The sequence below is a fragment of the Pinus tabuliformis genome, chromosome 2_2, assembly GCF_031772625.1.
Source record: "Pinus tabuliformis cultivar Carrire ecotype Pingquan chromosome 2_2, CPIR1, whole genome shotgun sequence".
NCBI lineage: Eukaryota > Viridiplantae > Streptophyta > Pinopsida > Pinales > Pinaceae > Pinus > Pinus tabuliformis.
The window spans coordinates 458,827,162-458,843,933 of NC_142300.1; positions in this window are offsets into that span (position 1 = coordinate 458,827,162).

The window sequence follows — 16,772 nt, forward strand, 5'->3', positions numbered from 1 at the left end:
AAGATCTAAATCCTAATGAAAGAAACTCACGTAACTAAATGACAAAGGAACTTTCTCCATTAATTCTAACACTCCCCCTTAATGGAGAAAGGATTCTGCAACACACCTAACATGTCCCTAAATGACTCAAACTTTATTCTTCCTAGAGGCTTTGTAAATATATCAGCTACATTATCACAAGTACTATAGTATTCAACACATATTTTCTTTGTCTGCACCTTTTCCCTAACAAAATGGAATTGTGTGTCAATGTGCTTGGTGTTTTTGCGGAACACCAAATTGTAAGAAAGTTTGATGGAACTCTGATTATCACATTTGATAATTGTGGCCTCTCTTTTCTCTTCTCCTGCATCCTAGAGAAGTTTTCTTAACCAAACTACTTCGCACGTTGCTGCACACATAGCTTAATATTATGCTTTTGTTGAGGATAAGGCTACAATATTCTTCTTCTTACTACACCATGAAATGACCCGGATCCAATGTTGAAAGCATATCCTGTAATGGATCTCCAATCATCTAAATTTCCCGCCCAGTCAGAGTCTATGAAACCTGCCAGTCTAACATCAAATGAATCAGAATATACAATACCAAAATCTAAGGTTCCTTGCAGATACCTTAGGACTCCTTTTGTTGCAACTCAGTGGTTCTCATAGGGCTTTGACATAAATTGGCTTAATACACTGATTGCAAAAGTCAGATCAGGTCTAGTTGTAGTCAAATAAATAAGGCTACCAACCAACTGTCTGTACAATGTTGCATATGCCTCTTTGGAACCATCATCAACCTGTAACTTGTTGTTCTGTTGTAATGGTAATCATGCAGCCTTACACTGATCCATTCTAAACTTGTTCAACAAATTTCTAACATACTTACCTTGGGATAGAAAATTCCGACCAGAATCCCTCCAAACTTCTAGACCCAAACAGTAATGTAGCTCTCCAAGGTCTTTCATTTTGAACACTTGTGACAATTGTTGCTTGATTTCTTCAATGAGTTTGTCTACATTTCCTGTCATGATGAGATCATATACATACAAAGAAATCAACACAATCTGCCCCTTATCATCATACACAGTGTACAGATTAGAGTCATTTTTACTCCTGATATAACCATGCTTAAGAAAAAATGAATCAATTTTGTCATACCACGACCTCGAGGCCTGTTTCAGTCCGTAAAAATCTTTCTTTAGTCTGCAGACTAAATGTTCCTTCCCCTTTTTGACAAATCCCTCTGGTTGCATTAGGTATACTTCTTCTTTTAAATCTCTATTTAAGAATGGATATTTGATATGTAACTGGCGTATTTTCCAATGATATTTAGTAGCTAATGAAATTATCATTCTGATTGTGTTTAACTTAGCTATCGGGGCGAAGGTTTCTTCATAATCAATACCTTCTTTCTGAGAATACCCCTTTGCAACTAGGCTATATTTATGCTTATCTATAGTTCCATCTGTCTTAAACTTTAATTAATACAACCATTTGCATCCTATGGGTTGTTTTCCAACATGAAGTTCAACTAAATCCCAGGTATTATTTTTAATGATTGAATCATATTCCTCTTCCATTGCTTCCCTCCATTCACTACATTTACTTGCCTCATTATAATTAGAGGGTTCAACAATAGTTAACATACCAGTTATGAGTGCATGATCCCTATATCTGGCTGGCAAATGAATTTTCCTGCTTGATCTTTTGAGTGGTGGTGTGGCCTCAAATTTGTTTTGATCTCCCCTTTGCGTATTGGTTTCAAACCTGATTTGATCAGCCACTTCTTCTTTCTCCTGTTGTTGTTGCTTCTCACCAGCCCCTGTTTCATCACCTTCTTCTAACAATAAAGGCACATGTCATTATTCATCACTCCGAATAGGGTTTCCATTATCTACCTGTTCATGGAATACCACGTCTCTTCTTGCAAACACCTTGTGAGTAGAAGGATTAAACAACTTATAAGCCTTAAACTCACTGCAATATCCAATAAAAATACACTTAATGGCTTTTGAATCTAACTTCTTCCTATCTTCTTTCGGGACATGAGAAAAAGCCTTACATCCAAAGACTCTAAGATGACTTACTGCAGGCTTGAAGCCAAACAATGCTTCGGAAGGAGTTTTATAATCTAAAGACTTAGTAGGACTCCTAATCTTAAGGTACACTGCAGTGTTTACCACTTCTTCCCAAACACCATTGGTCAGATTATTACCTTTCAACATACTGCAGGCACACTCCACGAGGGTTCTGTTTTTCCTTTACACAACCCCATTCTGTTGAGGAGTGTACGCTGTTGTGAATTGCTATTGTATTCCATGTTCTTTGCAGTATTTGATGAAGTCACCCTTCTTAAATTCTCCACCTTGGTCTAAGTAAAGAATTTTGATGAACTTTCTTGTTTTCTTCTTAATCATACTTTTGAATTGCTTGAAGTATTCAAAAGCATGACTTTTCTGCCTGAGGAAATACACCTAGGTGAACCTTGTACATTCATCAACAAAAATAAGAAAATAGTAGGCCCCTCCTAACGACCTTGTCTGCATTGGCCCACATAGATTAGTGTATACAAGTCCAAGTATATCCCTCTGATTCCTATCAACAATAGTAGGAAATTCATCTCTATGTAATTTACCAAGGGAACATGCTTCACAGTCAACATGCATACTCTTCAAAATAGGAAGACCATTTAACATATCCTTTTTATGAAGAAGTAGTAGGTCACTGAAGTTTATATGCCCAAATCTCTAATGCAATAGATTCTCTGTAGACATGTATGATGATGCCAATTCTTGATGTGACGCACTCCTAACATCCAGTTTATACAATCCTCCTACACGTACACTTGTTACAATGGACCTCATCCGATCCAGCAAGTCTTTAATTACACAATAATATTTAGAGAACTCTACCTTAAGATCCTGATTTGTTATTCTAGATGCAGAAATCAGGTTCTTTTTTATCCCGAGTACATACATAACATCATGAATATGCCTAATGTTTCCATTAGGTAGTACAATAAGGACATCACCATATCCCTTGATTTCATACCCTCTATCGTCTCCAAGGTAGACCTTCGTCCCAGTGTTGGATTCTCTGAAAGTTTTAATCCATTACCTCTTACCTGTCATATGGGAGGAGGCACCTGAGTCCATGAACCAAATTTCTGCTTCATCCTCCTTAGTTGACAAAGTAGAATCAGATACGAACAATATGCTATTCGAATTTTGATCTGCATAAGCCAAATGACCTACATGCTTCTTGTGTCTTTATTGAACTTCATCAAACTTCTTCTTCCGGCAATGTTTAGCTATATGACCAACTCTACCGCAATAAAAACATTTTTGTCTTGAATCACTTTTGTTTGAAGACATACCTTGAGATGGAGGTGGATTTCTTTGTGGGGTTCCTCCACTTTTGTGTGCTTCATTTTCCTTTCCTTTGAAGGGCTTCTTATTTTCCATTAGGGCAAGATCTAAGCTCTGGGGTTTCAGGGTCATCCGCCTTTCCTCCTCCTGCATTAGGATCCTTGTCAATTCTTCAGACTTGGGGGATTTTTCTCACACATTCAACGCAGTGATGAACATCTCATAGTCGTCAGTCATACCATTCATGGTAATCGTGACCAAATTAGTGTCTGATACTGTTTCGCCAATCTCACCCAACTTATTCTCAAGCTCCTTGATACGAGAGATGAACGCTGCTACTGATTCATTCTCCTCCATTTTAATGGAGATAATCTTTCTCTTTAGAAACAGTAGTTGATTTGTGTTCTTGATCTCGTACAAGTATTTGAGAGTTATCCATATGTTTGTTGCACATTTACATTCTCGAATATGGGGAATAATGCAATCTTTCACAGACAGTTTGAGAAACACCTTTGCCTTATTCTCCCTCTTTTCCCAGTCCTGGATTGTTGTTGTTGTTCCACCTGTAGCTAGGGTCGGCTTCAACTCATCGTCGATTGCAATCGCCCATGCGTTCTGCCCCTCCAACAGAGTCTGCAACTTAAATTTCCAATTGGAGTAATTGGAACCGTCAAGCTTATTGCTCTCGTTCAGATAAGCCTCTGTTATCTGGTTGTTCATCTTGAAAAGTCTCCCTCAAGAAATAAAAATTGACCTCTAACAATTAAAAAACGGATCTCCATATCCCAGGAGAAAACTCAAAAAGAAAAAAGTATGTGTGCCCTAAAAATGAAACAATCCCTTTCAAACCATTTCTTCTTCCAATAATTAAAACACATGGATCTATCACCCGATCCAAAAGGGCGATCACAAAACAAATGGTCATTTTGTTTAAATACAACTCTCTGAAATGGATTCTTTTAAAAAACAATCTAATCCGCCTTTTTTTAAAAAGATATAGAACCCTTTTTAAACAAAATAGTCTTTTTTTCAAAATGCCACCACCCACCCTTTTTAACAAGTATTAAAGGTTAGACCATATTATAATTCTCTTTAAAAAAAACTTTTCAAAGACTATATGCATCCTCCATACCGGTCTTTACGCTCCATTAGAGTGAACACATCCCCCTCTTCATGACGGTGGCACAGGGTTTCAATTCACAGTCAGAAGGACTACATAGGTGTGCGTTTGGCCAAACAAAGTCACCTGCGGGCCTCTCCACACTTTTCCTGCGCCTACCCTCTCGTAGCACGGACGCAACAACAACACTCTGTCACCGCTCGGCCTCCCAGCAGTCCACCCACACTCAACCTCCGAGCTAACACCACGATCCACACTTCGGATTTTAAGAGGCACTGATTAATGCACCACACGCAGCTCCATCTTGTCGACTAATCAGGGCTGCTACCATGATCCGAGCTCACCAACAACACGGGTAGCCAACAACATGGATTTCGTTGCAAACAACCTCACTAGCAACGCAAACAACACTACGACCACAGGCATGCAAGCCACACCTTGCAGCTGGATTTACCAGCAGATCGCAGAGGGTATCGAAACTACACTTATCTGCAATTTTCTTGGGCTGCTTACGCTCAGCACATCGACCCGCGCTCGATTTGGCTCCACGATCCATCAGGAAACACGCAGACTCAGCCTTTTGTTTTCACAAGCAGCCACAACCACGGTAACCGCACCAATATGATTTCCCCTTTCATATCCGTGATCTTCGAGCGCGATGATGAAAAATGCTCTAAGGGAACGGCCAATCAACATGTTTTTTCCTATGGAATCCGCGATGGTCAACACTCTTCTTCCTTCAAGAAAAGCGATGATGAATGTGAATAATATTAAAAACCGACACTCAAACATACGCACCAGATCACTTGATCTACGTGCACCAACAACCAGATCACTTGATCTGCGGCCACCAACATTCGATCATCCACCAGCTGTGATCTTCCACCAACTCCCTACTTATAGATTCGCAGACCCTCTCAAACCTACAACTCTGATACCATGTGAGGAGCTCACAGGTGAGGGATTCACCTAAAAGCTACCTCCTGCAAAATGCTCTACGCAAATTCACATTGATCCCAATAATAAATAGTTTACAAGTAATTAGGAACATGAAACTAATCATCCTAATGAAAAACTCTCACGTAACTAAATAACAAAGGAAATTTCTCCATTAATTCTAACATTGAGGATAGTAAAAACAAGTTTTTCATCCCATGCACCATTCGAATGTCAAGCATGTTATTCATGTCGTTGACTCCACGTGGATCCTTAATAGCACCCAATCGGGAACAAGTTCGTTTGATGGCTATGAGAAAGTTCTTTATTAGTGAGTTTAACATAAAACTATAAAAATAATTAATTATATATAAATAAATAGATTTAATTATGATAAAATTAATATATTTTTGATTAATAGTATAAAAATTTATTAGAATTATATGGTTTATTCAAATTATACTTAAAAGTTGCGAACCAGATATATTTATATATCAAAATTGCATTAAACTTTCATCCGTCTCTAACGTTTATTATATAAACTAATATAAGGACGAGCATGTCACTAGGAGCATCAACTCAAGCACAAGCATTTCATTTTATTGCTAAAGTTAACACATTAAATAATAGATCCTTTGGTAGAATTTGAGTTTTAATGAAAAACATTCATTTCGGTCTAGTATTTATCATGCATCAATATTGATCATATTCTTCTCGATACCGATACCGGAAAGGTTTTCACTTTGAGATTTAATCCTTCTTAGTTGAGGAAAAAATAAAAATTAATAAGTATTTATATTGATTCTAGTTGAAATATATATATATATATAGATATAGATATATATATAACTTTTTCAAATTTACATAATTATAAATTTAAATTTAAATAATAATTATAGATTTAAATTTATTACACTTTTTTATTTTCTTGTGTTTTAATTGTTCTGGACATTATTTTTTTAATTTTGTACTTTCTTTTTGCTATATTTTTTCTTTTTCTTTTTTAATATTCTTATATACTTAAATCTATATTCTATTTTTTACATCTTTTATTTTATTCTTTATATATTTTCTTATTCTTCTAAGCCGCTTTTTCGTATCTTCATATTTAATTTATATATTAATTCTTTTTATCATAAATAATAATAATAATTAAAAATAAATTTATAATTTATTTAATTTTTATTTTGTGAAATATAAAATCTATCATGAAATAAGTGTTTTTATTTTTTTCACTAGAAAAAATTACACTCCCTTCTATTGGATTGCAACTATTACATGTCATCCCTATTAACAATACCTACAATTTACATAAATAGATATATTTTGAGAATTTTGACTTCAATCTTTCACCTTGATAGATTAGACATTAAATTTCCAATTTATAATCACTCTGAAATATTAAATCTTACCATAACTTAGTTGGTTATTGTAATTTCACAAAATATATTTGTAATATTAATTATGCTCAATTTTTAAACTTATGTTTGTGATAAAAACATTAAAAATATTAAATATGCGTAAATAATTTTTTGATTAATTTTTTACATTTTTGAAATTATTAAACAAAATTACTATGTATAAATTCTTATTAGTCCCTTCCGCAAGCACGACTTGGACTATTGTAATCGATATGACGATGACAGACATTATCTAGCTTCTTGTCCCTACGGATGATTAGCGATCATGTATAAAGCAAAGTTTTCAGGGGAATATTGTTTCACCATTTTATTTGGCCTCTTCTCGAGGCGTGGAGGCAAACCCATTGGTTATATTTATTAGGTTTTATTGCATTTTCAAATTGTTAAACTAATGTTGGCATTAGTCGAGAGAATTAAATGCTACCTCAAGAACAGGTTGTAACATCCCTATGGTAATAACTGGGCGTAAATTATTCAGTTATGAAATAGTAATTCTTTTTTAAAAAAAAATTTACGAATTAGTTTCAAAAACTAATTCTTGTTATTCATAAAGCTGTCAATTAAAGAATGACGGGAGGGGCTAATGGGGGCTGTGAGAACAGGCAGAAGAGGATTTTCCTGAAGGAAAGACAAAAGAGAAAGAGAGAATCAACTGGTTAAGTCTGGTAAGGACCAGATAACCGGGCACAAGAGTGCACAGATCTTGTTGAGGGTTGTAGGCCTGCAAGATGGCTCGGGGGGAGATCTCCATTGAATGAAGGAATCTCGCGGTTGGGTGGAAGAGCAGACTCGAAGCACAGGTGACTTGCTCGAGTACCTATTTATGACTCTGGTGAACCAGGTATGGTTTCAAACCCCAGAGACCTTTTTAGTTAAAGAGGAGTTACAGTAACTACAGTAACTAAACCAGACCTGTGCTACACCTCTTGAAAGACTGTTACAGTGTTGATATAACTGTTTAAGAGTAAGACTACATACAGGACATAGTAATAGTCAATATCATAGTATTTATATAACTGACCTGAGTAAGACTAAATTCGGAATAGAATGTTAGTCGGTGATATAGTATCTGTATAAATGCTTAAGTGTAGGACTAAGTACGAGTACTAGTCGATGTTAAGATTTAAGACTAGTTCTGCTATTGATAAGAATACACTGCTGACAGTAGCAAAATGAAAGCCTGTGTGGTAGGGAAGTAATATGCCTTGAAATAGTCACAGAACAGAGTTATGAAGAAAACGCTTAATCAAACAGATTATTAATCGAATAGAGGTATGTTCACAAAGAAGAAGCTTTAACAAGGTCAACTATTAAACAAACTGTACATATACTCTACAGTCAAAGAATGAGTCGGAAAACCTCAGTGCCGTGGAGAAAACCACAATACTGTGGCGGGTCCAAACCCCTGCGTTGGGGAAAACAAGAACCCTTCGTGGAATATATGGTAAACTGTAAAAGTAATAGATTGAACAGACAAATCTAGGCATAAAATTACTATGCAGATTACACGGAAGTATGCATATCGTATCTAAAGATCACAGAGTTTTCAATACATAACAGTTCTAAACATAATGAACGCGAATCAGGATTCATGAGTTATAAAAAGGAAATAAAACGATTCCAGAACAAGAACCTGTGCATGCTATACTGTAAGTCACGAGAACTCTAAACAAGCGAGTACCTCAGCGTTCGCAAGAACATAGCTGTATGATGCTACCATTAATCATTGCAAAGGCCAGATTAAGGCCAGAAACATATGTAATATCGACATAAGAGACTCAAACAGCCACACAGTCTGAGTAAATTAGATGAGCTAGCAGTCATTGGGACAAGCGGCTGTTATAGAAAATATAAGAGGGAAGTTTCAAATATTAAATTAACTGAAATATATCCTGCAACTAAACATGCACGGTAAGCAAATGCGAAGCATGCAGGCTTGCATTGTCTTCATCTGTCAAATGTAAACCATATCTGCGGAACGACAAAGGAGAATGTCCAGATGTCATAAGCACAAAACATTAACAATATCGTAACCCTGGAAGGGTAACCCGTGCAGACATAAAGATATTTATTCATAATCTAAAATAAAAGTAAGGTCTGGAATGTTAACCCGGAACAAACATTACTGTTACAATCAATGCCGTATATCGCACAGTAGTATCTGTGGATTCAAGTCCGCGTAAGCCTCAAACAAACGATACATTAAACCCTGAAATATGAATCTATCCAGAAGCTCCGCCGAATACAAATACTCACCAGGCAGGAAATGTTTTCAACCAAACATTGAAGTAAGGAAGCGTAACTGTGAGGGTTTCCGTTTGGGAGATTTCCTCATCAAATGATAGCAAGGAAGACCCGCGTGTGAACAGCGGTCTGCATCAAAAGAAAACAACATAAATAACCAGGCCAATAACCTTGGCTCGTATATGAAAAGGAAACTATGGAAAGAGGCAAAAACCTACCCCTTGCCGCTGAAGAAAGCCGAATAGCAGAGATGGGTTACCTCAATACCATCGAAGCCGCGGTTGCATAGATTCACCTGCACGCTGTCAACAAGAGGAGTGATTATCCTCAGAACGCTATGATGCAGCATAAGACCTTAACCCAACAATTAGTAAGATTGATATCAAATGTAGTTACCTGTTTAAGCTCGTGGATGGTGCCTCATGGCTCTCAACGAAGTCACAGGTAGGAACGGCAGTGACGGGCTTCGAACCTGTATGGAAGCACCCGGGCAGCACGGAGTGACCTGTGTAAACAATTAAACGCCGAGGCTTCCCTGATGGTTTAAGTATCGACCCAAAACCTTGAAAACGATCCCGACCCTTCATTTGCCAGGCGAAATCATGACCGTCCACGCAAGGCGGGAAATCGAGTTGAGAAAGCCGAGGACACCGGGCTCGAGGTGTCACATGGCCTGACGGACGGACCATGCCACCTGTGCTGCTATGCATTAAGTCTCGGGAGGAGTTGGCGCCGGAAGAGACTGTGGCCGGACCGCCAAAAACCTGCGCCCATTCAATGTCACAGTACCCTGGGGTGGGTTAAGGGTTAGGACTGTGGTAGGACCGTGGGTCATAACATAATATTGTTAAACATAAACTTTGATACTTCCGTGTGATGAACTGTAGTGACATTCAATAGCATTACAAATCGTTTATTAATGTTACCGCAAAGGTTAAAGGCTAGCTATGTGTTAGACATGCGATTATGTTCCAAGAACCAACATTAATAAGGTCATGTTGTTATATGTATGATGTATATATGAAATTTTTTGTATTATGAGATCAAGGTCGTGACAAATTGGTATCAGAGCCAAAGGTTACAGTACTGGCGCCTTTGGGAATTGGTAAGTGGAAAGGATATTGAGGTACGCCATCAGTAGGCATTAACTCAGGTACGAGTTTAATCATTCACATATTCATTTATGTAGTACACTACTTTTGGCATGATAGGTGTGATTCATGTTTATAACTGCTTTAAGTAGTAAGTAATAAGTTGTTGCATAACTACGTTCATAACGTTAAATTCCTGATAAGGATAAAAGACAATGAAACTTTTGTCACACCTAAGAACAATATTGAGTACTCATTACATTCATGAACAATATTGAACACTCGGTGAGAAAAGTGACAATCAACTACCAACTTTTACCTTGCAAATATGGCAATAACAATGATACATTCATTAAACAAAATTGAAGTTACCATGAACAAAACTTAATGAGTCAATGCATGAATATAAATTATGGGGAACATCCTTGAATAGGATGACAAATTGTTTTAAAAGGACATTAGAAGAACCCCCTTAGATATTGAAAACATGCAATGAGTCAAGCAGCGAGACTTGATTGTCATAACTAACTTTTGATTCAGTCTTGTCATGGGTGCATGAAGACGATTGGTAGTTGAGATTGGTTAGTGTTGTATGACTAACCCATCGAACTTATATGCATTAATTGAATTGGACTAAGATTGTTACAATTCGTAAACAAGTGAAGGTTGATTGATGTCACATGCATGGAATGTGTGTGCTATAGTTCCAGTTGTTTATGAGAAGAGTTCTTAATTTTATTCACCATGAGCATGCATGATGAATAGTATATTCTTATGTCTTAATAGATCTAGTGATGATTGCCCTCTAATTAAGTGAAATCCATTAGCATGGTATGTGTTTATCATTACTTGTTGAGAGATAAAAACCATTGGAGCCTCGATTTAATGATGGTTGAATTTATCTCCACTATGGGAATGATGGATTTCTTATGCATGTTGCATTCCAGTGTGAACTTAATTGGAAAGGCATGTTCAGTGGGTAACATTTCTAGGACCCATTCCTGGCATAATTACATGTGATAATTATTCATAAATAGACTACTTGTGCTAATGCAGTTGTCAGTAAACTCTAACTACCTTCCCCAACTATAGATGCTTCCAAAGGAAAAAGGAAGCAAGGAGAAGGGAGAAGACCGTACTATAGGGATAGCTGGAGATGGAAAAAGAAATCGCTAAGTCTGGTGGTGACCAGATAGCGCAAGCTTTGAGTGTCAGAATCTTGCAGAAGACTTTAAGTCTGGGGGATGACTAGATAGCGCTCGATGTGCATGTGAGTATTCCCTTGATCATGCTTAAGGAGTTGGAAAATGATAACTATAGTGTGTTGATGTTAATGATTTTCATAATGTCTCCTTGAACTCATTATTCTGAAATGGTCACATAGTAGTGTTACGATAGTTGTTGCATATAGCACCAAGTGGTAGCTCTAGTGCATGTGTGACACTTAGGAGATTATGCTTCTAATTGCATAAGTAGAGTAATTGCTTCTGGTAAGGGTGGTTTAAGTTGTGAGTTATGCATGTTGATTCAAGGATAAGATAAGTATCTTGCTCACTTCCTTGAAGAACACGTATGAATGTTTTATATGATTTCTTAGTAGAGAAAGTATTTGAATGCATGCAATAAAAGAATAGTTCTTTTATAGATTTTCTTGGTAAAGGAAATGTGTTAAGGCATGCAGTTAAAGATTGATTATTCTATATACTTTCTTAATAAAGAAAATAGGTAGTTCCTATTAGAAAGACTCCACGTGAGTCTTGTGTGAGAAATGCTTGTCTCTTGTCTATAAAATCTTTGCTAAATATAGCCAAAGTATCTTCTTGAGAAAAGAGGATGAGGCATATAAATGTCCTGAGGACATAGCATGGAAGGTGGCCAAGTTTTCTTGAATTAAAATATGTATCTTTATTTGATAAAAGCTTCTTGGAAATATATATATATGCTAATTGCATTATGATTCTAGTGAAATGATTATGCATTACATGCATGATAAAAGATAGCTAAGGATGTGCTTCTAGGCACATAGATATTCATTTTTAACTTCTTGAGGAAAGAGTATATTACATATATACATAAATATAGTCTCATCCTAAGAGTATGCATACTTCATGTATGAAGATGAAGGATTTTGTGAGAGTTTTCTTGAAAATAAAAATAGAGGTTCTTTCCCTTAAAGACACATTAGAATAGTGTTCATGCAAGAAACAAAATCCTTACTTGTTTCATGAAAAGAACTATGTGCATTGAAGTAAAAATAATTGTGTAGGAGAAAACACATGTTGCATGCACATAAGGGTAGTATGAGTCTGTGTGTACTTAGAGAAAGTGGTCATGTTAGCTTTCTTGAAGATAATAATCTCTTGGAGAGATTGTCTTGCTGGATGAGCTGTGTTGATTGCTTGATTTTGATGCATAAAGGATAAGTAAGCCTTGTTTTTGTATCTTTATTTTTATGCATAAAGATGCATATCTTTAATAATTCCTTGAAAGGGAATCTTGAGAAACCCTCATATAGGAAGATAGAAGAATGAGGTTAAAATGACTGCCTTTAAGAAAGAGGTATGTGGTTTGTTGTGTGAAATGATGGTAGCCTTCTAGTGAAGGGAATGGGTGTTGCATACATTAAAGAAGGGCTTATACGATAAGCAATGGTATGCACAAAGAGTAGTCATTGTGATATGGAGTTATGTTCTTTGTACTATGCATGACCAAAGTTATCCATAGTAAACGTAAGACAATACTCCATTAATGACGAATTGAATTAGGACAACAGACTATGGCAAAATTGGAAATGTTTAGATTATTAACTCAACTGTTGTTGACATTTATACATTAATGAGTGTTGCATATGCTTTTATACATGACAATATTGTGTGCATGCACATTCCTGGAAATGGAATACGTGTTAACGGATGCATATTTATAACTAACGTTGCTGATGGGATTAAGTAGCGGTAGCGTAATGGCAACAAAAAAACTCATCACGTAAATTGCTGCAATGTGAATTGCAATCATAAATGAGAAAGAATGAGGTTATATGATATGCATGAATTATGTTATTTGGAAATTTGCATGCATACAACGTGTATGGTAGATATGTTCCATCGATCTAGATGTTGTGGACCCATGATGAGGGATAAGTGTAAATGCATGGTGTACATGCATGTTTATTTTGTTAATGATAATGATTATATGGTTCATTGTGTAAATTACTTTGAGAAAGAGTAATAAAAGAGAAATTTAACATGCCAGACAGTCGCGGATACTTGGGTGATGACAGTTACCTGCATGGAGGGGTTGATGGTACTTGTCTGCCCGGATTGTGAAAGGCTTGAATGCCTTGGGTTGATGACAGTTACCTTCCTGGAGGGGTTGATGGTACTTGTCTGCCCGGATTATGAAAGGCTTGAATGCCTTGGGTTGATGACAGTTACCTGCCTGGAGGGGTTTATGGTACTTGTCTGCCCAGATTGTGAAAGGCTTGAATGCCTTAGGTTGATGACAGTTACATGCCTGGAGGGGTTGATGGTACTTGTCTGCCCGGATTGTGAAAGGCTTGAATGCCTTGGGTTGATGACAGTTACCTGCCTGGAGGGGTTGATGGTACTTGTCTACCTGGATTGTGAAATGTTGGAATGCCTTGGGTTGATGGTCGCTACCTGCCCGGAGGGTTGATGGTACTTGTCTGCCCAGATTTACTCTCCCTGGAATTCTTGAGCTGGTTGGCCAGTGGAATTCCATGTTAGACCTGGTAAGGTCTCTATCAAAGAAACTATCTGGATGTGGAAATGACTCGGTTTGGTTGTGGAAACCAGTTCCCATGGATTGGGAATTCTTTAGCCTATTATGGTGCTCATAGCTAAAGAAATGAACGAATCAGCTATATGATATGTTGATGATGAATTCTATATAAGGAGTTATTGGAAATGTTAATTCCTTTGTTGTATTACTAATCTTGTGGAAGTCTTAGTAGGGGCTAAGACCATTTTCAAATAATGCAGTGCTTGACTGTTTTGATGATTAGAGAGCTAGGTGCTCTTTTGGTACATCTAGAAGCACTTTGCGGATGTCTTTAGTGAGAATTCGTTCAGTGTGCACGTGAGCAGTGATCTATCATTTGATGATTAGTGTTAGTGCTCTCTAAGTACTTGTAAAAGTATTGCGATTTAGAAATCATCTAGCATTGCACAATTGATTGATAGTCAAAAGTATTTCATTTGACTCAAAATATAGTGACTAATGCAATTGAATTTGTTAGTCATATATTACAGGAATTACTTACCATGGAGGGTTGAAGAATTGTCCAACCACTATTAAAATGCTTACATGAAAGACTTCATGATTTTCAAGAATAGATGGTAAGTAATGGTAAGTTGACACAGAGAATTGTTTATTATGAATGAATAAGGGCCAAGTGGTGGCGATTAGAAGTTGCATATTTTTGCAATTACAAACGTTTATGACTATTGATGTTTATAACTAATGATATTTCTTATGACTATATCATTACTATTTCGGTTTGTTGTCATTTCTTGGAATGACAACTTTGATTTTTAAGAGGTAGGATCACATTTTGTGTGGTTTAGATGGTAATACCATGAGTAAAGCCTAAAGTTCCAACGAAAGATGAACACCGAGGACGGTGTTCCTGTTAAGGGGGGGAGTATGTAACATCCCTATGGTAATAACTTGGCGTAAATTATTCAGTTATGAAATAGTAATTCTTTTAAAAAAAAAAATTTACGAATTAGTTTCAAAAACTAATTCTTGTTATTCATAAAGCTGTCAATTAAAGAATGACGGGAGGGGCTAATGGGGGCTGTGAGGACAGGCAGAAGAGGATTTTCCTGAAGGAAAGACAAGAAAGAAAGAGAGAATCAACTGGTTAAGTCTGGTAAGGACCAGATAACCAGGCACAAGAGTGCACAGATCTTGTTGAGGGCTGTAGGCCTGCAAGATGGCTCGGGGGGGAGATCTCCATTGAATGAAGGAATCTCGCGGTTGGGTGGAAGAGCAGACTCGAAGCACAGGTGACTTGCTCGAGTACCTATTTATGACTGTGGTGAACCAGGTATGGTTTCAAACCCCAGAGACCTTTTTAGTTAAAGAGGAGTTACAGTAACTACAGTAGCTAAACCAGACCTGTGCTACACCTCTTGAAAGACTGTTACAGTGTTGATATAACTGTTTAAGAGTAAGACTACATACAGGACATAGTATTAGTCAATATCATAGTATTTATATAACTGACCTGAGTAAGACTAAATTCGGAATAGAATGTTAGTCGGTGATATAGTATCTGTATAAATGCTTAAGTGTAGGACTAAGTACGAGTACTAGTTGATGTTAAGATTTAAGACTAGTTCTGCTATTGATAAGAATACACTGCTGACAGTAGCAAAATGAAAGCCTGTGTGGTAGGGAAGTAATATGCCTTGAAATAGTCACAGAACAGAGTTATGTTTATGAAGAAAACGCTTAATCAAACAGATTATTAATCGAACAGAGGTATGTTCACAAAGAAGAAGCTTTAACAAGGTCGACTATTAAACAAACTGTACATATACTCTACAGTCAAAGAATGAGTCGGAAAACCTCAGTGCCGTGGAGAAAACCACAATACTGTGGCGGGTCCAAACCCCTGCGTTGGGGAAAACAAGAACCCTTCGTGGAATATATGGTAAACTGTAAAAGTAATAGATTGAACAGACAAATCTAGGCATAAAATTACTATGCAGATTACACGGAAGTATGCATATCGTATCTAAAGATCACAGAGTTTTCAATACATAACAGTTGTAAACATAATGAACGCGAATCAGGATTCATGAGTTATAAAAAGGAAATAAAACGATTCCAGAACAAGAACCTGTGCATGCTATACTGTAAGTCACGAGAACTCTAAACAAGCGAGTACCTCAGCATTCGCAAGAACAGAGCTGTATGATGCTACCATTAATCATTGCAAAGGCCAGATTAAGGCCAGAAACATATGTAATATCGACATAAGAGACTCAAACAGCCACACAGTCTGAGTAAATTAGATGAGCCAGCAGTCGTTGGGACGAGCGGCTGTTATAGAAAATATAAGAGGGAAGTTTCAAATATCAAATTAACTGAAATATATCCTGCAACTAAACATGCACGGTAAGCAAATGCGAAGCATGCAGGCTTGCATTGTCTTCATCTGTCAAATGTAAACCATATCTGCGGAACGGCAAAGGAGAATGTCCAGATGTCATAAGCACAAAACATTAACAATATCGTAACCCTGGAAGGGTAACCCGTGCAGACATAAAGATATTTATTCATAATCTAAAATAAAAGTAAGGTCTGGAATGTTAACCCGGAACAAACATTACTGTTACAATCAATGCCGTATATCGCACAGTAGTATCTGTGGATTCAAGTCCACGTAAGCCTCAAACAAACGATACATTAAACCCTGAAATATGAATCTATCCAGAAGCTCCGCCGAATACAAATACCCACCAGGCAGGAAATGTTTTCAACCAAACATTGAAGTAAGGAAGCGTAACTGTGAGGGTTTCTGATTGGGAGATTTCCTCATCAAATGATAGCAAGGAAGACCTGCGTGTGAACAT